This window comes from Salvelinus alpinus, chromosome 2 (assembly GCF_045679555.1).
Source record: "Salvelinus alpinus chromosome 2, SLU_Salpinus.1, whole genome shotgun sequence".
Taxonomy (NCBI): domain Eukaryota; kingdom Metazoa; phylum Chordata; class Actinopteri; order Salmoniformes; family Salmonidae; genus Salvelinus; species Salvelinus alpinus.
In genome coordinates this window covers 55,265,997-55,288,260 of record NC_092087.1, presented here as the reverse complement: position 1 = coordinate 55,288,260, position 22,264 = coordinate 55,265,997, and the positions used below count along the sequence as shown (strand labels likewise).

General features: G+C 42.9%; 1 protein-coding gene across 4 annotated transcripts in view; it reads left to right on the top strand.

The window, feature by feature from the left end:
- Positions 1-22,264, top strand: part of LOC139565059 (plexin-B1-like) — a 122,756-nt gene that overhangs the window by 19,504 nt on the left and 80,988 nt on the right. For 2 of the 4 annotated variants that reach the window (XM_071385095.1, XM_071385087.1), the window contains exon 2: positions 11,419-11,464. The exons of the other annotated variants lie outside the window; for them this stretch is intronic. The gene's annotated coding sequence lies outside the window, so the exon portion shown is untranslated. The remainder of the gene's footprint in view (positions 1-11,418; positions 11,465-22,264) is intronic. 4 annotated transcript variants of the gene reach the window in all.

Below are 22,264 nucleotides of genomic sequence, written 5' to 3'. Positions count from 1 at the left end.
GCTGTTGTTGTCAAAAGAATTGATGCGATGGTTTTCCAATATGGCTGCCACGAGGCGTTATGCGTCAACTGGCAACCCTCTACGGGTACACTAGACTGACAGTCGTACCATTAAGCCATCATTGACTTGAATTCCAGCACATGCAGTCAGGAGGAGAAAATGTGCGTAATAAATATATTTGTTGCTATTCAAACAGTTATTACAGTGACTGCGGTCATTTGCCTGGCCAATTACTGTCATCCAAAATTACTGTCAGAGCCGTAAGAGAGAGAATATTAAGGCTTTTAGGTTACTACAGTTGTAAAATAAAGGATTTCGTGTTTTTAAAATATGGTATGCAACATTGTTTCTCAATGTATTTGAACAGCTTTCAAGGTTTCTCTGGTAGGCAAACAAATTTAACTATAGGCCTATTTTATTTATTTAACCTTTTATTTAACTAGGCAAGTCAGTTAAGAACAAATTCTTATTTACAGTGACGGCCTACCGGGGAACAGTGGGTTAACTGCCTTGATCAGGGGCAGAACAACATTTTCTTACCTTGTCAGCTCAGGGATTCGATCCAGCAACCTTTCGGTTACTGGCCCAACGCTCTAACCACTAGGCTACCTGTCGCCGCACCACTAGGCTACCTGAGGCATAGAGCTGAGAGCCGACAATATTTGTAGAGTAACAATGAGTCCTTCATCTCTTGTGATAGTTTTGGATTAGGGAACATTTCACCTGTCACACTGTATCATGTCTCTGGAAACTTGTGTCCCACTCCCTTTTAAACCACACCATAATCTAAGCCTGGCCTATCTCTGATACCTCTGGAGATGTCACCTATCGGCTTACACTATGTATTGTAGTGACAGATCTTTGTCAAACGTTTCTCTCAATTCGAAAACAAATGTGTGTTCATAACCCTCAATCGGCAAGGGCCTCTTGCGTATACGCTGAACTGTGTGTGTGTGTGTGTGTGTGTGGCGGGGTAGGGTTCGACGTGTGTTGATTGTAATTTGTTAGCTAACCTGGCATGCATGGCTAACAGCAGACTACGGCCCTGTATGTCCACTACACCACAGCAGAACCTGCAGGCAGCTTCATAAATAACTCTCTATATGTTGTTAATGGAGGGCTTAAGTTTTTTTTCTGCTTACCGAGAGCACAGTAAGCGTTTCCAACCGCCTGCTCCACCCCGATGGCCTGATCTAGGAGGGGTGAACTAGGCCTCTGTTTCGACATTTTTATTTTTTATTTAACTAGGCAAGTCCATTTTAAGAACAAATTCTTATTTTACAATGAGGTCCAAACCCTCCCCTAACCCGGACGGCGCTGGGCCAATTGTGCACCACCCTATGGGGACTCCCGATCACGGCTGTTTGTGATACAGCCCGGGATCCAACCAGGGTCTGTAGTGACGCCTCTAGCACTGTGCCTTAGACAGCTGCGCCACTCTGGAGTCAAAATGACCGGGGTTATGGAGAGACCTGGAGGGGGTGGGTTGGAGGAGGCAAAACCCCTCACATCACCCCCCCCCCAGTGGTTTTGTGTGTCAAAGTGTGTGGGTTGCTTTTTTTATTGGACTGGCCACAACACTCTTATTCTACTGTACGATAGTAAAACAATATCGACTATGGATCACACAACCGCTTAAACTAAATCTCTACGCGTTAAATGGGTGTGAAGGGCATAAAATGCCAGTCGGTTGCTCAAGTTCTAAATTGTCCAGAACAAGTAAATTTACTGTCTGTTACACTAAAGTTTTAGATACTTAAATTTAGGCCTACTGCCTGACATAGCAAGTAGCCTACTAACCTTGAACTTGCCTACCTTATCTCCCTTGTCCCGAGTACCAACCCTCCTGTCTCTATCCCCCTTTCCTCTTCTCTTCCTCATATTCCGTTTGTTTTTCTCTATTGTACTCTATTCTCGAGTCAGGGCATTGGCATAGAATAGCTGGAGGTGTCTGCGCTTGCTGGGCCAACCTGTGGGAAGCTACTGATAAGTCAGTGGCTTTGTTGTTGTGTGGTGGCTCGGCTGTCTCCTCAGCCCCCTCAGTTCTATTGGCAGATAGCTGCCATTGCTCAGCTGGAGACGATCTCAGGCAGTGGCCAATAACATTCCCTCCATAAAAACGTCAACAGGCCAGGCCAGGCCAGGCAATTCCAAGGCCAGAAGGTATTCACAGATCCCGTCGACAAAAACCGACCTCCCTGGGGAAGATGGGTACGGCGTATAACCCTCTGCCTGTCAATTTTTTGTTAATTTTTTTTTTGTTTAACACACTTTATTTTAATATAAGTGTTTTGTGTTCTTTAGCAAAGGGTTTGAATTGGAAGGTTGAAGGAGGTGTGGCATTGTTTCCAGTGGACCAGCTAAACTTGACAGAATGAAGGGGGAGGGACTCCACTGTTTTCACTTTTCTTAGGTGGACCACCTGCAAATAGTCATGGTTCGTCACCCAGCCACCACTGTCTTGTCATGTTGGTTATGTTTTGGTACAATGACTGATGGCTGGAACGCGTTTGTAAACCATGACGAAGTGTGTTATCTTCGTTAGTGTGATTCGTTTATTGTTTGTGCCATAGCTTCCCAACTAATGAAAACAAAACTCTTACACAAGCACTAGGGACCAAATCCTATTAAAATGCTCATCACTGCATGATTTATGCGAAAAATGTGAGTTTCTCTTACACTTTAAACTACGGTCCTAAGTTGCTTACTGTAGGTGTTCCTGAGAGTAGGTGTCGCTCTCTGGGACCCAGTCAGTATGACTTCAGAGTTACTTCTCTGGTCTAAACTGTGTATCAGATGGATTCATTCTGAGAATGTGTTGTAATTGGTTTTGGTCATGTTCACAGGGAAACATGGTGTATTTGTAGTTTTACTTTACTTACATGCCAGAGTTTACTATGCTAGCAGAAATAGAGTGAATCAATTATTATAGCTAGCAGTTAAATCCAACTCGCCCTGAAGCTTTCTTTTCTATGAAGGTTGAATTCTTTATTCCCTGTATTATTTATGCCTAGAAGGGGACACGCACAGCACATTGGATCAGAATCGGATGTGTGTAGCGCAGCTGGCATAATGAGATCCAGCTGGAGGGAATTCTGGTAGCAGAGAGACTGTATCAGGACCCGCAGACGTCACACACGCACACACTCAATGCAGGTCTTGCAAAATCACAGCTTTTTAATAGACAAGATTTTGGTCTATGACATTCATCGACGTGTTCCACGTGTGTGTGTGTATATATATGTGTCATATAATATATATTACTAAAAAAAGAAACGTCCTCACTGTCAACTGCGTTTATTTTCAGCAAACTTAACGCGTAAATATTTGTATGAACATAACAAGATTCATCAACTAAGACATAAACTGAACAGGTTCCACAGACGTGACTAATAGAAATGGAATAATGTGTCCCTGATCAAAGGGGGGGTCAAAATCAAAAGTAACAGTCAGTATCTGGTGTGGCCACCAGCTGCATTAAGTACTGCAGTGCATCTCCTCCTCATGGACTGCACCATATTTGCCAGTTCTTGCTGTAAGATGTTACCTCACTCTTCCACCAAGTTCCCGGACATTTATGTGGCGAATGACCCTAGCCCTCACACTCCGATCCAACAGGTCCCAGACTTGCTCAATGGGATTGAGATCCGGGCTCTTTACTGGCCATGGCAGAATACTGACATTCCAGTCTTGCAGGAAATCACGCACAGAACGAGCAGTATGGCTGGTGGCATTGTCATGCTGGAGGGATGAGCCTGCAGGAAGGGTACCACATGAGGGAGGAGGATCTCTTCCCTGTAACGCACAACGTTGAGATTGCCTGCAATGACAACAAGCTCAGTCCGATGATGCTGTGACACACCGCCCCAGACCATGACGGACCCTCCACCTCCAAATTGATCCCGCTCCAGAGTACAGGCCTCGGTGTAACGATCATTCCTTCAACAAATAACGCGAATCCGACCACCACCCCTGGTGAAACAAAACCGTGACTCGTCAGTGAAGAGCACTTTTTGCCAGTCCTGTCTGGTGCAACAACGGTGGGTTTCTGCCCATAGGCGACGTTGTTTCCGGTGATGTCTGGTGAGGAACTGCCTTACAACAGGCCTACAAGCCCTCAGTCCAGCCTCTCTCAGCCTATTGCGGACAGTCTGAGCACTGATGGAGGGATTGTGCGTTCCTGGTGTAACTCGGGCAGTTGTTGCAATCCTGTACCTGTCCCGCAGGTGTGCTGTTCGGATGTACCGATCCTGTGCAGGTGTTGTTACACGTGGTCTACCACTGCGAGGACGATCAGCTGTCCGTCCTGTCTCCCTGTAGCGCTGTCTTAGGCGTCTCACACTTCGTACATTGCAATTTATTGCCCTGGCCACATCTGCAGTCCTCATGCCTCCTTGCAGCATGCCTAAGGCACGCTCATGCAGATGAGCAGGGACCCTGGGCATCTTTCTTTTGGTGTTTTTCAGAGTCTGTAGAAAGGCCTCTTTAGTGTCCTAAGTTTTCATAACTGTGACCTTAATTGCCTACCGTCTGTAAGCTGTTAGTGTCTCAACAACCGTTCCACAGGTGCATGTTCATTAATTGTTTATGGTTCATTGAACAAGCATGGGAAACAGTGTTTAAACCCTTTACAATGAAGATCTGTGAAGTTATTTGGATTTTTACAAATTATCTTTGAAAGACAGTCCTGAAAAAGGGGCATTTCTTTTTTTGCTGTGTGTGTGTCTTCCTATGCAACTATACAGGGTGAGTGGAAAACATAAGAACAAGAAAGAACCCATGCCTATTCTTCCGTTATGTTTTCTTTTTTTACTGTCCAAGCACACACATTGACAGTTTGGGCCGAGCACATTCCACATATTTAGTGGCTTACCCAAAAAGCAGTGAGTTGTGCACACAAGCACACAGCTCTCCGGGGACAGCGATACAATTAGTATTTTTATTTTGCTGCCCGTGAATGTTTGGGTCTCAAACTCTATGTACACAACTATCTGTTGGAGACAGAAAGTTAAATTTATCTCTTTTGTACTCCGAGGGCTGGTTGTTGCTGAACTTATCAACAAGACAGAAAGCTTCCACATTTGCATTTTATTGAATCTTAATCTGAACAATGAATGTTCTGAGAAGGCCTCATTGGTAATATTGTATTTACCATTGATGTGGGCTTTGTTGGTAAAAAGAAAATAGACCTGCAATTGTTTTTTATAACTGAAGGTGAAGACTCAACAGTAGTCAATTATCAATGCATATCAACGGTAGCCAATAATCGAAGTGCTATTTGGTCGATGACCCTGAACCTCTCCCCATTTTTAAAACGTTTCAACAGTCAATCCGCTTCCTATCGACTGCGTTCAACAAATTGTTTTGAGAGTCCCACAACCGCATGTCCTAGATAGCAGAAGTCCATCGACCATCTGTAACTCATTTGAGACTTGTTACTAGGATTCTCACGTTACTACTAGTCTCACCGACTTGAGCGATGGCTCTTTTGATTTCTCTTCTGACTCATAATGGAAGAATTGCTAATCTTAACCTCAAGCTTGAGGAAATGGTTTTCATCAGATCAACTGCACCCTCTCATCAAAATGTATTTCAAAAAGCCTATTTCTCTACCTACTTGGTGGATGCTGTTGCTGCTAGAAACAGTCACAGGTCAGACAGACTTTGTCGTAGCAGTTCTTCAAATGATTACGATTTGACTTGAAAAGCAGCTTATTGCAGCATTTTATGGCCGCAGAAATGAACAACCATCTCAAAGGCAGGAGCTCAATCTTCCCATGGATCTCCGCTCCCCTGTTTATGTTTGTTAAATCAAGTGGAAATGTCCTTTTTCAATTAACTCACTGATCTTGGCCCTATGAGATCCTTGGCCTACTTGTTTGTGCCAATCCGTTAGTTCGTATTGAGACGAAAGGTTTGGAAAAGGGAATAGCTTTGCCAGTGTAGGATAACTCTGTGGTAGGGAAATGAGCGCAGTGAAAATTATGACGAGGCAAATTTCTAGAGTCTGTGACTGTCTTGTATTTCTTGGCCCATAAAAGTAAGGTTGTGTTGAATGAGTTGCTTACTGACAAGAGTCAAGCTTGCTTCCTTCCTCGGGATCTCTGGTCAAACCAAGCTGGCCAGTGTGAAAAATGATTTAAAAAAATAACTATGACGCAAAGTAACAAATGCTTCTCAAAGTCAGGAAGTGCCAGGAAAAACCTATCACTCCCAAATCCACAGGAAATCCAGAGGACATTTTTCTCACTCTTAATTCGGAGGAGATTTTGCCACTTTAACCGACTCTGCTTGTTCAGAGTAAGACGAGTTCCTCTGCCCCCGGTCATCATTACTATTTTGACGTACTAGTCACTAGATTGTCATGCTAGAAAGACCAAACTAAACTTGCAATATCGTCAGAACTGATTCACCCTATTTTGCGGAGAAGAAGAAGTGGACTATGGTCAGGCCACTGGAGAAAGGTCAATGTGTTGTCCAAAATTCAGTGGTTGGTTGTAGGCCGGAAAAGCCACCGCCTGACCTGACAAAACCGCATGAACAACACTCTCTGTTTTAAGCTCCTCCAAATTAGATTTGATTCTGGATTGGCACTCGCTCAGTTAACTTTGACCTCTGGTGATGTCTGAGGGGTGGGGGTGGGACAGGCAGAAGGACGTTGACCTCTTCCCCCGGGAAGTTAGAAAAGCATTGGTAATGAAAGGAGGCAGATGAGACTCAACTGATAAATGAGGCAGTGAGTGTGTGTGTGTGTGCAGCAGGCCAAATGCATTCAGACTGCACAATAATGCATCTTCTTTTCTACTTACTGAATATGGAAGCATGCTAATGTGAATTGGAGATTTTGCACACGCATACCATGTGTCACTGTCAGATTCAAATGGTCAGCTTACTCCCAGTGCATGCCATTACAGATGTGCAAAGGAAACTTAAAAGAAGTAGCCATACAAATATAGGCTAATGGTTGTCATTTTGACTGAGAGCATTCGTTTAAGCATTCATTGAGTTGAATTGTGTTCTATCACAGAAACGCATTCATCCCCGATCTCATCAAAGTAAGTGGAGAAGCCCATTCTCTCCCAGTTTCTCATTATGTAGTAACGTGGGTAATCCTGGTTAGAGCTTCGCATGGCTACAGAATCATGGCCAATGAGAATTCTCATATCTTTCTGATGAAGTCAAGTAGCCTCCACTAATTGCCCGTGGGCCTCCCTGACTCACCCACGATGCTATATAGTGTACTCTCATTTAATAAACTGAAGCCTCAATGGCCTCCACTGAAGCCTCAATGGTCCTTTTGTTATGTTTGTTTGGTGGACTGTGACTGCGTTGGCATAACCTTTGTGGAGTTTGGGGAGGCGATAACATATTGTTAGTTCGGGAAGGAAGCAATTAGGATAGCATCAGCCGCATGCCAAGTGGCTGGAGAGGACAAGCCCTTTTGGACAGGATGCCGTGGAGTTATATTTGGGACCCTTTTATCTTCTGCTTGAGAGGAAAAAACTAACAGTATATTTTTTTGTAATTAATTATAGCCCCACTGTGGCCAAAGAAACACTGTCATTGGAGGTTTAAGAGCAACAGCTTAACCACACAAGAAATGGTGGCATTGTTGGTTTTGATGACGTTGTGCTATTTCTCCTCAGGTTTTGATGTGCTATATGTGTGTGTTCCAACCCCGCCAGAGGAAGAATAGAGAAGCTGGTAGAGTGTGTGCAAATAGCTGGTACGGGAAAACCGTTGCGATTTATACCACATCTCATGATTCATATAATCAACACATTGTATGCTCATTTTCAGTACTTTATTGAGTTTGCTGATGATTATAGAAAATGCATTTAGAATGTTCTCTTTTGAAGTCCCATTTACTTACAGCAGCCTTTTATATTAAAGGTTCCAAGCTGCTATGAAGAAACCACTTTTTCCCCCAAGCTGTTTACGACCAACTAGTTTTCTGAAGTGCCGTGTGGTGGCAGTAATATTTTATTTTCTCTGTATGTCTGACCTGATTTACTTCGAGTCATCCCTATTCGGCCCGGTTAAAAAAAAGCCTTGTTTATTTAAAGTCCCGGCAATGTTTGAGAGGGCTTTCAGTACAATGAGTGTGATGTCAACCCCCAGAGTGTGTGTGTAAGGGTACAATTACCCCTCTGTTTAAGGCTGGTGACCCCCAATTTTGGCAGGGGTGAGTGAAACACGCTATGTCACTAGTTGAGTCACTGTACAGTCTCAAACGCTGGGAAGTCTTGTGGAAATGGGTCCAGTTCATTTCATGGCCACAATGGGACCCATTAAGCTTGACATTAAAGTGTGTTGTGGTGTTTTACAACTGCCTTTACACAATTCTATCAAGCTTAATGGGTCCAATTCTACAACATACCATTTCCTACCTGTCAGAGGTAGTCAATATGTGCACTGTGTAGATCTATAATTAAGGCTCACACTCTTACTCTTTCTGGTAAGGTTGTTTATAGACTATATGCTCAACCTGAGGAACTATTGTGCTACTAATCCTTGATTGGGAAGTCCTATATAGAAAACAAACAAGATCTTAGATGACTATTTCCCAGCTCGGTCTCCAACGAATCGCATGAAGAACCCCCCCCCCCCCCCCCCCAAAGAACATCCAATATGTATCCAAGGTTTCTCCATTTGCCTTCATTTAGATGTCAACCCAGGCCCTAGCTGTCATAGTGTAGGTCAGTGATTAAATGAACCCATTATATGACTGAGCGACTCCGTTTGTGCTTGCCTCACCTGAGGGGAAGCGTCGCAAAACAAGACCTGACAGATCCCGGAATGGGAAGTTCCAGGAATGAGAAGTTCCATGAATGAGCCGGAGCTCAGCTGACGGAAGGCCACAGGGTTTCCTGAGTTTTAAAAGCGTCATCGTGGCAATGAGAATTGTAAGACAGCAGATGCTACTGCAGTGCAGACCTCTGGGCAGAAACATATAGTTTACTTACCACTTTCTCTTTTTACAACCTGGAGGGATTTCTGGAGATTGTCCCCAGGTTTGACCAAATGTTGGCCCGGTATACAGGCAGCATTCCTTGACAATGGCTGTCATTTTGAACTCCTGGGTAGGAGAAGTGAATTAATATTCCTTACAAGTATCTAAGATGAATGAATGAAGTCCACAATGTGATTGCAAGTAATTTTTTTGGGTCCGGGAATAAGATTCATCTGGGTCTGGGAAACCGGACTTCTGAAGTTGTTTAGTCTGGTTAGTCTTCTTTGATCCACTTTTGTTTGGCGTCGCGAAATCACAACGTTGTGTAGTTAAGTGATAGTCTGTTTGAAACTAGTGAGCTTCACTCTGGTCTACTCCGTCTGTTTTGTTTGGTTGATAACTTAATGTGTAGACACGTTCCTAACTGGTAACTGACCTGGTTATAACTCAATATTCCCAGTCATTCTCTGATCAAGGACATGTGAGTCTTTTTAAAAGCACTACAATGTGCCATATTTCACGTTCCGCCAGACCTCTCCTCTGTGGTTGTCAGTTGTATACCTTTTGTTACGCTCTGCTCTTCTGTGTTCAGCATGGCTTTTGTTGTCATCGACGACAAAGGCTGCCTTGCCCTATTTGTGTAGGCTTCACCTAGGCAGCAGGATGATGTATCATTCAAGCCAAACATTTAACAGGTTTAGGTCCAGCCAGCAGAAAATAATATTTCGGAAAGAATTCTGATCCCTTAACCTTTTCCACATTTAGTTAAATTACAGCCTTATTCCAAAATAGATTAAAGAAATAAAAATCCTCTAATCTACACACAATACACCATATTGACAAAGCGAAAACAACAGGTTTTTATAAATGTTTACAAATCTATAAAAAACTAAAACATACCTTCTTTACATAAGTATTCAGGCCCTTTGCTATGATACTCAATTGAGCTCAGGTGCACGATGTTTCCATTGATTATCCTTTAGATGTTTCTACAACTTGGAGTTCACCTGTGGTAAATTAAATTAATTGAACATGATTTGGAAAGGCACACACCTGTCTATATAAGGTCCCACAGTTGACAGTGCATGTCAGAGAAAAACCAATTGTCCGTAGAGCTCCAAAAAATGTCTGCAGCATTGGAGGATCCCAAGAACACAGTGGCCTCCATTTTTTTTTTTATGGAAAAAGTTTGGAACCACCAAGACTCTTCCTAGAACTGTCTGTCTGGCCAAACTTAGCAATCGGGAGAGAAGGGCCTTGGTCAGAGGTGACCAAGAACCCGATGGTCACTCTGTGGAGATGGGAGAATCTTCCATAAGGACAACCATCTCTGCAGCACTCCACCAATCAGGCCTTTATGGTAGAGTGGCCAGACGGAAGCCACTCCTCAGTAAAAGGCACATGGCAGGCCGCTTGGAGTTTGCCAAAAGGCACCTAAAGACTCTCAGACCATGAGAAACGAGATTCTCTGGTCTGATGAAACCAAGATTGAACTCTTTGGCCTGAAAGCCAAGCGTCATGTCTGGAAGAAACCTGGCACCATCCCTACGGTGAAGCATGGTGGTGGCAGCATCATGCTCAGGGGATGTTTTTCAGTGGCAGGGACTGGGAGACTAGTCAGGATCAAGGCAAAGATGGACAGAGCAAAGTACAGAGATCCTTGATGAAAACTGCTCCAGAGCGCTCAGTACCTCAGACTAAGGCGAATGTTCACCTTCCAACAGGACAACGACCCAAAGCTCACAGCCAAGACAACGCAGGAGTGGCTTTGGGACAAGTCTCAATGTCCTTGAGTGGCCCGGACTTGAACCCGATCGAACATCTCTGGAGAGACCTGAAAATAGCTGTGCAGCGACGCTCCCCATACAACCTGACAAAACTTGAGGGGATAAGCAGAGCAGAATGGGAGAAACTCCCCAAATACAGGTGGGCCAAGCTTGTAGTGTCATACCCAAGAAGACTCGATGCTGTAATCGCTGCCAAAGGTGCTTCAACAAAGTACTGAGTAAAGGGTACTTATGTAAATCTCATATTTCATTTTTTCATTATACTTTTCCAAAAAATTCTACAAACCTTTTTGCTTTGTCATTATGGGGTGTTGTGTATAGATTGATGGGGGGAATTTAATCAAGTTTAGAATAAGGCTGTAACGTAACAAAATGTGGAAAAAGTCAAGGGGTCTGAATACTTTACGAATGCACTTTAATTCCATAGGTAGTAGCATTCAAGTAATTCCTCTTTTAGCCTTTTTAGCAATATGATAATGATGAATGCATGATGGGATATGCTGTAGCCTAGTAGCAAGTAATTTTGCTTGCTACTAGTTAAATGAAATGTTTTTCTTATTATGCTTAACCACGCATAGGTAGTGTTGACCTGAACAACATTTGCATGTTTTAATCATCAACAGTCTTTTTGGTTTTAACTTTAATCTCCTCTCTTCTCCATCCTTTTGTTTTGAACAGGTACACAATGGGGAACCAGGAAGTGTAATTCCGGCACGTTTGGAATGTAAGTGAAGGAACAGTACAACTTGTAATTCTACAGGGACGAGCCCTAAGGCTCTGTCTGTTTCGGATGCATGGACTGACAGGAAGGAATACTGTGGTATTGGAAGGGCATGTTCACACAGTAAAACATGGCCGCCTTGTCCTCCTCTACCATTTCTCTATTTGCAGTTATTTTCAATCTTATAAACTGTATGTACAGTGTCCTCTGTGATTATTGGGACAGTGAAGCATTTTTTCTTATTTTTGTCTCTATACTTTGAAAGTTTGGATTTCAACTCAAACGATGACCATGAGGTTAAAGTGCAGACTGTCAACTTTTGATTTGAGGGTATTTTTTATCAATATCGGGTGAACCGTTAAATTTCAGCACTTTTTATATATAGTCCCCCCTTTTTAGGGTAGCAAAAGTATTGGGACAAATTCTCTTATGTGTAGTAAAGTATTTGGTTCCATATTCATAGCACACAATGACTACATCAAGCTTTGACTACAAATTTGTTGGATGCATTTGCTGTTTGTTTTGGTTTTGTTTCAGATTATTTTGTGAATTGTGAATAAGGATGTGCGACAAAGATTCAAACGCACAAATATCACCCCCCCCCAAAAAAATAATTATAATGCTAACCTCCCCTGTTATAGTAGTGTTGAGAGCTTAGCATGTCTTGGGGGTATGATATTTGTGTGTCTTAACTTTCTCACTCATTATTCACAATTCATGCAGGACCATCCGTAATCATGGTAGCATCCACATTAATGTAGAAGTGTTTAGAAACATATTCTATTCATATTTACAAAAAAAGTGACTCCAAAATGACATTATTTACCATTTAAGTTCTATTGGGCACACAAAATGAATATGAAACGCAACCAAAAACAAAGAGCAAATGCATCCAACAAATGTGTAGAGTCACAAGCTTGATGTAGTCATTGCGTGCCATGAATATGGGACCAAATACAAAAGTTTTTACTACACATGTAAGTGAATTTGTCCCAATACATTTGGTCCACTAGAATGGAGAAAATATAAACAAAAAGTGCTGTAATTTATAAACGGTTCACACGATATGGATGAAAATACCCTCAAATGAAAGCTGTTGATTTCAAATCCAAACATTTGGAGTATAGGTCCCAAAGAAGGAAAAATGCCTCACTGTCCCACAGTGGAGGTTCCTTAGAGGATGAAGGGGAGGACCATCCTCCTCAGTGAATTTTAAAACAAATAGTGAAAAATTAAAGTTATCCTTGTTAGAAAAAACTATACTAAATACTAAATATATTCACGTCACCAAATCATCTATTAAAGCGCACTGTTTTGCAATGAAGGTCTACAGTAGCCTCAGCAGCACACTGTACGGTAGCATCATGGTGTAGCCAGAGGACAGCTAGCTTCTGTCCTCCTCTGGGTACATTGACTTCAATACAAAACCTAGGAGGCTCATGGTTCTCAACCCCTTTCATAGACTTACACAGTAATTATGACAACTTCCGGAGGACGATTCGATACATGGGCTCTGTTACAATACAGGAATGATACAATTTAAACAATTCGGTTTGATTAGAGTATGAATCAATGTGATTCCATCCGAAGCACTTTACATTTTGTTGCACAAACACATTTATTTTCCATTCTGCTGATGGAGCTCACGAGCTGGGCCTCTCTGAGCTTGATCTGTCTGACCTAACTTGTGTTTCTGTGTAAATTATGTATGTGTATGTATTATGTAGGGGTCTGATCTCAGTCACAAAGGTGACTAGGCATCTACCACCCCACTACCTCTGTCAGATTAGGGGGGCAATGTAGTATGTTTTGTCCCCCCACTTCTGAAATCAGCTTCACCCACTGACTTTTGCAGATTTAGTGTTTGAGTTAGTAATGTATCAGTATTTATCATCTACAAATTAGCTATGGCATAGCCAATAAATAGCACAACTTTGGATTTCACCTCCTTCTCAAAATCGAATATTAGTTTGGACGTTTTTAGTGAGTTTCTTTTCTGCTGCTTTGTGCATGCAGTGCGCCTCGCAAAGTGATTGCGGTCCTGGTTTTGAAATGATCAACTTTACCCTGATCATAGACACTGATTTGTTTTTAAAGCAAATCTAGCAAAACTATTGCTGATGGTGAACCTGAACAATCAAAATAAAATATATTGCTCGCCCCATTTAGCAGGTAGCCTAGTATAACCAGATGAGAGTTGTCTCTGGTAGCTTGCTTTTATTCCGGGTAAAACACCATTTTCCACAGCACACAGATGACAATAACTTAGCAAATTACATAGGCTGTCACTCAACTAATAAAGCCTAATACTGTATCTCGCAAGCCGTTTGAATGGCTGAAGGTGCCATGCAGATGTGTGTAGGGTTGTTCAGCATGTAAGGCTGGGCACAGTTTGATTAAGCTACTGCTATTGCCTGGGGTTATTCAGCATGCAAAAGTACTTGTAGATCAATGACTGTCAACACAGTTACACGCTTAATTTGACACCTGAAGGAGGACGCATCAGTTTCGGGAAGGTAGAAAGAAAGTACTATGAGCAACAACAACAAAAATGTGACTCTGATTTTGTAACATTTGAATCGATTTTCTGACCGACGCATGCTACGTTTGAGTCAGTCTGGGGGTCTGCAGACTGGCACAGTCCTATCTTACGCATCAGACCCAGGTTCAAATGTTTATCGGTGAATCGTTACATCGTTAGGAAGCAGACATCGTGCCCAGATCTGCCAGAACGTGATTTCAGATGTTATTTTGGTAGAAAGTCCAATTGTAAACCGGGCAGTGCCCATTGTGGCAACATAAATAACTGTTATGACTTTTTCGAGACATTTCCTCTAATTCATCTGAATTATACAAATCGCTCAGTGGCTGGGATTGGAGTTTCCTATCCACTGGTGACAAGTCCACATCCACCAACCGCATGCCAACGCATTCAGCAGCTATTTAAAGTGTCCACGTCTGGTCCCGATTAAACCAGCGGCTTTGGTCGCTTTGTGGACCAAAGAGCCCTCCTTCAGTAGCTTTTATCCGTTTGTTTTCATATTTCCCTTCTCTTATTCTCCTCCTCGCCATTGCCCTTTTTGGCCAAGCCAAGGATTATAAAACATTTTCCTTCTATGCTGAACTTGGTTATGTAAACTCACCTCTTGAATCCCCCTCCTTGATTCCACCCTGTCCAAGTTGCCATTTTGCCAGGCCCCATCCTACGAGGACAAGCTCCCACAAAGTGTTTTGATTACATTGTGAAATAGGATCAGGGACATTTTTTTTCTTCCCAGGCTGGCCGTGTGGGTAAAAGGGGTGCGGAGGGGAGGAGGTGCAGAGAGAGAGCGAGAGAGGGAGGGTTGAAGGCGGATGCGTGGGAGGAGGCTGTTGTGGTGGAACCCAGAGGGTTGTAGTGTGCGAGCGTGTGTAAGCTGTTAGCGCCTCCTAACCTCTCCCCATGCCCCTTGTGGCAAAGCAGCTGTTTGAATTACACAGAAAACCACCATTATGTCTCAGCAACCATGTCTGTTTTATTCCAAAAATGTTCTTTATTGCCCATCTTGACCCCATTATTCAACTTTTTCCCCACAAAAGCCAAACATTGAGGAAACAATTGGGAAACACTGACCTTTTTCCATTAACTCCCTTCCATGTATTCTCCCATCCATGTATTCTATAGCAACAAGTATCATTGTGATAGAAAACAACAACATATTGTTCTTGGTTCAGTAATCCCTTTTCCACTTCTACTCTTTCTCGTTGCCTGGTTAGCCAAACGCTCTGGAAACATTAAATCAGACATTTGTCCGGCGGGTCGCTCTCACAGGTTATCATAGAGGAACTTTTTTTTTTAACCCTCGACTCTCAGCACGGCCATTATACTGGTAGCAGCACTCAGCCAGGCCTATGATTTTGAGCACCGTTTTAAACAGTGCTTCAATCACACAAGCCTGTGGCCTTGGGGCATGTGCCTTATCATTGTCTACTTTTTCACTGAGATTTGCCTGGGAGGGGAGTGATGTTATGGTAGCGTGTCATTTTGATTGAGGGAGTGTTATGTTATGTTATGGTAGCGTTGTAAGGGGTGCGTGTTGGTGGCAGGGAAGTCAGGCGCAGGAGAACGAACTTGGTATAAACGGAGTTGTTTAATAAATGCTGACCAAACTCCAAAACGACCAAAATGTACAAAATAACAAAGTGGGTACAAAACCCGTCGCACACCAACACTAAATAGCACATCACATACAAACAAAACAATCTCAGACAAGGGCATGAGGGGAAACAGAGGGTTAAATACACAACATGTAATTGATGGGATTGGAACCAGGTGTGAAGGAAGACAAGACAAAACCAATAGAAAATGAAAAAATGGACCAGTGATGGCTAGAAGGTTGGTGACGTCGAACACCGCCCGAACAAGGAGAGTCGTGACAAGTCGTGACAAGCGTGTCATTTTGAATGAGGGAGTGATGTTTTGGTTAACTATATGGACCTTCTATATCCAGTAGCTCTCCTGGAGCCCAACACAACAATGCCCTGCCTCTGTGTGTTTACTTAGTTGCTCATCTCTCTCCCACACACACACTCACACTATGTCCTCCTTAAACATACACTAACACTCTCTGTACTCCCTAAACATACACGCACACAGATTTCAGTTTTACATTGCTATTGATTACTGCAATTTTGGGGTTAGAGCTTGCAAGAAAGGCATTTCGGGCATGTGACATTGAAAGTTGAAACGTCGCTTCACCGTGCCGTCTCTTTTTCATCTCACTCTCAACACCCATCCAAACACACTTGTTTGAGTACTTTGTTTGGTTCCATAATTTGAGAAAACAGAAATATATAAATACATATGTGTGACAACTAATGAGTCAGTTCAAGGATACAGAATAAAGCACCACACCATACAAAGACACACTCCCACAGCGAACCGGAGATGAGCAGTTGAGCATTAGATTACAGGGAAATGATCAGCCAGAGTAGACCGGTAACCAGCAGCCACACTGCAGGGTTAGTTGTGTGTGTGTGTGTCCTTGTGTACGCACCTGAACTTTACCGCAAGCAGAGAGAGACTCACTAAACATCACACACCTGGTCTAGACACTACCATAACCGCAGTCCCATACCATTGACAACCAGACCGTGTAATTGTGTCATTTAAAACCCATTGCACATTTACTATAGGATGGGTCTTTTTAGGAACAATAAATAACCACGGACACCATGCGATGGAATAGGTAGGTACGGCAGCAGTGTATTGTCCTGAACTGTGTCCTGTGATTTGAGGTAGGGAAATGATATGCAAAGTATGATGGAGCTCAATCTGCTCCGTCTACTCACCATGTATGGTTTCAGTCGGGTGTATTGATTCATAATGGCATTTTGTGTAACCGAGCTCCATACCAAGCTCCATGATGGCCGCTATGTACCTCGTTTTGGCAGTCCTGTTCAACTCATGACAAAGGCAGGGCGTTTTGGTAACCTAGCCTTCTTAGAATACCAAACCACTTCGTCACTCAGAGACTTGTGCACACACAGCCTACTCACAGTACACACACTTCTCAGTCAGGCTCCATGGCCAAAGCAAACTTTTTGTATTTGAACTGCATCAAACTGTGAGTGGAGAAGAGCATTAGGGCCAGTAGATTAAGTGGCCTCTAAGCGTATCCGAAATCTTAATTAACAATAGGGGGTTTGATAAGGAACTTTGGCTGTCAATCTCATGTTTATTTTTGCAGTCTGAGGTAATGTCTGAACGGTGAGGTAACGGTCTGGAAGGGAGGCTAGCACTACTATCATATGTACTGCATTTATCTCATTGGCCAAATATGGCTCCTCTCAGAGACGTTTTATTGGAATGGTGGACTGTGCAGTTTATACACTCAACTCTGAGGACCATAGAATTAAAGGCACTATTTGGATTGAATTTCGCTTGTCTCAATCTTTGTGACATTTTTTTGACGACACGTTCTGTACTGTGTACTGTGGGCAACGTTATCTACTGTATACTGCACTGTGTAAAATGCCCTCGTCCTTGTCGGTGTTTGTGCGATGGTTTGAATAGTAGCCGTTTCTCTTCACTCCTGATAGGTAGCACCAAGCTCTCTAACTAGCGTTTTTAATAGGTGGTTGTAGTAGTACATTCATTCAAACCTTTTAGTCCCACTACTAGCGTATTTCACGACATCCAATTTCGAATGGGAGAAACTGCTACCCACGTCAATGATTGTCACTCCCTTGTTGTGCAGAGAAACTCTCTGACACGCTCAGTAGAAATGTCTGACATTTTTCAGGTGTCTGTGTGATTGGGTGTATCAATAACAAGATAGCTTAGGCAGTGTCTGGACATCCTGGGAAATTGGCAACTCTGAAATGAAAGCTTCCACAGAACTAGACAACATGCGAGGCATTAACATAGTCTTATTGTTATCATTTGGGTCAAGTTGACGGATTCCTTTTGATGACTGTTACACAAAATGATTGCTGTCCTTTTTTTTTACCTGTGAAATGTCTGTTAATAATAGTTTTTCTCTGGATAGACCAAAACAACACCCGCAAACAAACCCATTCTCCTCACACGTTCTTCCGTGTGTTTGTGGAGGTGAGAATTTAGCGTCATTCTGTTTTACTACTCCGACAAGAGACCGACAGTATTGACGTAGGACTTGAGTATAGGTGTAGAAAGTGGCCTACAATACTTCCTGAGGTAAGATGTAGACAAGCATGGCCTTCGACACCAATCTGGAGTGTATGCTTCTAAAAGGATGTGGTAATTTCAGAAAGTGGCGTATCATCAAGTTTTGCCCTAAGGGACCGTAATATGTGGTGGCCCACGTTGTTAGGTTAGCTGTGTTTCTGTAGCGCTCATGTGATTGCAGAGTTAGCAAAACAAATGGCCACTGGATTGACGCAAATGATCATGATATCATACTGCCAGGTAGGCATTGGCTACTTTGTAGTTAACATTTAATTGAGAAGGTTTTTGGGAAAGCCTTTCCATCTACCAGTAGATGGTTATCATTAGCATTATCGCTAACGGCTACACTAAGTGTAGACTAGACATACGAGCACAACGCACACAGACGGACATTACTGTGCAGCTGCAGAAAGTTGCAGGAATACGAATCGCTGATGCATTTTGTTCATGTCTTACGATTAACTTGGGGAAATAAATGAATTTTTGAATGACTTGAATACATTTCTTTTGCCTCTAACCCATTTCCTGTTTTAGTTTAGTTTCTTTATTCTTGGTCTTCAGCCATGTCCTTGCTAAATGACTGTACTCGCATCTGAAAGAGTTAATACATACAGCCGTGATGTAATCAGCAGTCTCTTTGCAGAGCAAGGTGACTTTCCTTTAGCGAGGGAGCAGTAGTCATAACAAGCAGGCAGAAGTAATCAAATCATGTCATTTGACATGAGATTCCCTCTTCTTTTTTTTTTCTCTCCCCCCTTTACTTCATCTCCGTCCCGTGAACAATGTCTGGGTTTAATGCAGTAGCCAGGCCCGAGTCAAAGAGAGGGAACAAGACGCACTCCTCCTTGTCATCCAATGTCATCTCCATCCCTCTCTGCTTCCCACTCCGCAGAAACAGTCCGGAATCATAATCACCACTTGACCGTTTGTGACTTTCACGTGGCCGACTGTAGATGCTCCAGGGTTGAAGTAGAGGTGACTTCCCCCTTTATCAAAATTTTTCCAATCTGATGCTTCGTTGCTTGAATACAGAACATTAGAGGGTATTATGCACGGGAGGGGAAGGGGCTTTATGGGTGGTGCCTCTGCCTTTTGATGTTGAGGGCTAGAAAATCCTGCTCAGTCAAATAAAATCGGCTTTGAAATGGCATAAGTGGGTCAATCCCTTGACAGGTTTGCAACTGTGCATATGTTTGGGTCTTGAAACAGCACTCAGAACCGTTTGTGTGTGTGTGTGGCTCTGTTGCTAGAGAGTGGTGCTTGTAACGTCAAAGGTCGTGTGTTGAATTCCCGCTGGAGCCACTCATACAAAAAAAAAACTATGCACACATACGACTGACTGTAAATTGCTTTGGACAAAAGGGTCTGCTTAATGGCATATATTATAATCACTCACATTACACACATTTTGCCCTGATATTTGTATAGGATGGCCAAAACTTCTTAAGAATGGGCCATTGTACGAACATGAAATTTAATGGAGAATATTGTGTAGTGTTAAGAGCAGGTTTTGGTTACAGTATCTTAGGATTCAATGCATGCAGGGTCAACTACTGCCTATAGCTTTTTATTTAATATTTTTTATTTAACTAGGCAAGTCAGTTAAGAACAAATTCTTATTTACAATGACGGCCTACACCGGCCAAACCCGGGCGACGCAGGGCCAATTGTGCGCCACCCTATGGGACTCGCAATCACGACCAGTTGTGATACGGCCTGGATTTGAACCAGAGTGTCTTTTGTGACGGCTGAGATGCACCACTGAGATGCAGTGCCTTTGACCGCTGCACCACTCGGGAGCCACTGCCTAAAAACACACATTCTGAAGAAAACTGAAAGCATCTTTCTGGGGAGTATCTGGTAGTAGAACACTAAATAAGCTATTCAGTCGTTCATTCAGCCAATCATTTCTTTCTGACTTATGTAGCAAGCTATGTTCAAATGCTACTCTAAAATTATTCAATGGTGGAACGGGGCCTTGGTGCTAATTAGAACGTTCTATCTTAACTGGGTCACTGCCTGCTTTGTGGTTTGTTTTGCTATTCAAATGTATTAAAATGGGAAAATATGCCATCACTGCCGTACGACCCAATGTGGTTTTGTTGCCTATGCTTATTTCTTTGTTCGTTGGTGGGTTGGTCTTGGAAGTTTTTGGGCTGTGTGGCTCTATGAAGGCCTTTTCTAGTCTGTTTGGTCGAACTCTAAATATTTGTCCAGAATGTGCGCCAAATTTAAATGAGGAACGTTGAACTTGAGCATTTTTCTATATACAGTAATTGGTCATCTATATTTCCCCAAATACTTTGTTGATCATTCCATTTGACAGTTTGGCTGGGTTCTTATGAAGACGGAGTTATGTTGAGGTGGGTGGGGGGGTTTCTTCAGTAAAGACCCTCCTGTGCTCTGTTATTTTTTCTCAGTCTCTCCCCTGCACATTGGCCCCAAAGTTCACCTCTCTATCATTACCCAGTCTTTCTTGCTTTCTCTCCTTCCCGCTCTCAATCCGTCCTCAGCCCTGAGACCGACAGAGACAAACCTAAGACGGAGAAGCAGAGAGAGACTAAGTCAGAAAGAGGGAGTGAGATTGAAAGGGATGTCTCTAAGACAATTCTAGACCGTTAAAAAGACCGGGACAGAAAGACCAAGTGAGAGGCAGAGAGAGTCTGAAATTGAAGAAGAAAATTGAGAGTGACCAAGCAGATAAATGGAGAACTAGAGTGTGCAGAAGATCTGTGGTTTTAGGCTGACTGAAGAATCCCCAGAGGTACAGTCAAACACACATGGGCCTGATCAATAATGGACACTGGTCCCCAGGCGCTTAGCCTGGCCAGACACGCACGCACACATGCAGATACAGACGCGGACACACCATCCTGGGCTAGTCTCCTGGGGAATTGATGCACGCTGACAAATTGACACTCCTCCTCTCCCCTTTTTCTCTATGCTCTGGCCTCAGACAAGCCACAGAAACAAGGACTGAGAAAGCAAGAATTGGATGGCAAGGAACATATTTAGACACAGCCATAGTGGCGCAACGGTCTAAGGCACTGCGTCTGTGCTAGAGGCGTCACTACAGACACCCTGGTTCAAATCCAGGCTGTATCACAACTGGCTGTGATTGGGAGTCCCATAGGGTGGTGAACATTTGGCGCAGCGTCATCTGGGTTTGGCCGGTGTAGGCTGTCATTGTAAATAAGAATGTGTTCTTAACTGACTTGCCTGGTTAAATGTATTTATTTTTTAAATAGTGATTTTATCTATAAGAACATGACTAGTTCAGCGGTATGCTTCTCATGGTCAGATGGCATGGCCAGGGATGACAGGGTAATGAATAGCAGTTAGCTAGCTGTCAGTGCTATACTCCTGATAACAGTGTGGGAGCGTGGACTGGGGAAATTGGCTGTCAATCCTACATCAGGACCCCCTGCCACACAGACAGAGCAAGGGGAAGGGGGGACCCTCTTTAGGAAAAAGTGTGTGTGCATGCCTGTGTGTAGTTGTGCATGGTAAAGATCTATACAATGCACACTGCTAATTCAAAAACTATGGACGGACCAATATACACACAGCCCTGACAAGACATTGAAGATAATGTAAATTATATATTATCATTATTGAAGATAATGCAAAGCTCACTTAATTTAATGTAGGCTAGCTGACAATGCGTTGCGAATCGACATTGCTGAATGTGAAAAAAATACATTGCTGAATGTAAAAATGCATTGCTGAATTTTGAAACTACATTGCTGAATGGCAAACTATACTGACCAAAAATATAATTGCAACATGTAAATGTTCGTCCCATGTTTCATGAGCTGAAATGAAAGATCCCAGAAATGTTCCATACACACAAAAAACATATTTCTCAAAAATGTTGAGCACAAATTTGTTTACATCCCTGTTAGTAAGCATTTACCCTTTGCCAAGATAATTCATCCACCTAACAGGTGTGGCATATCAAGAAGTTGATTAAACAGCATGAACATTAGAGGTGCACCTTGTGCTGTGGACAATAACAGGCCACTCTAAAATGTGCAGTTCTCTCAAACAACACAATGCCACAGATGTCTCAAGTTTTGAGGGAGCATGCAATTGGCATGCTGATTGCAGCAATG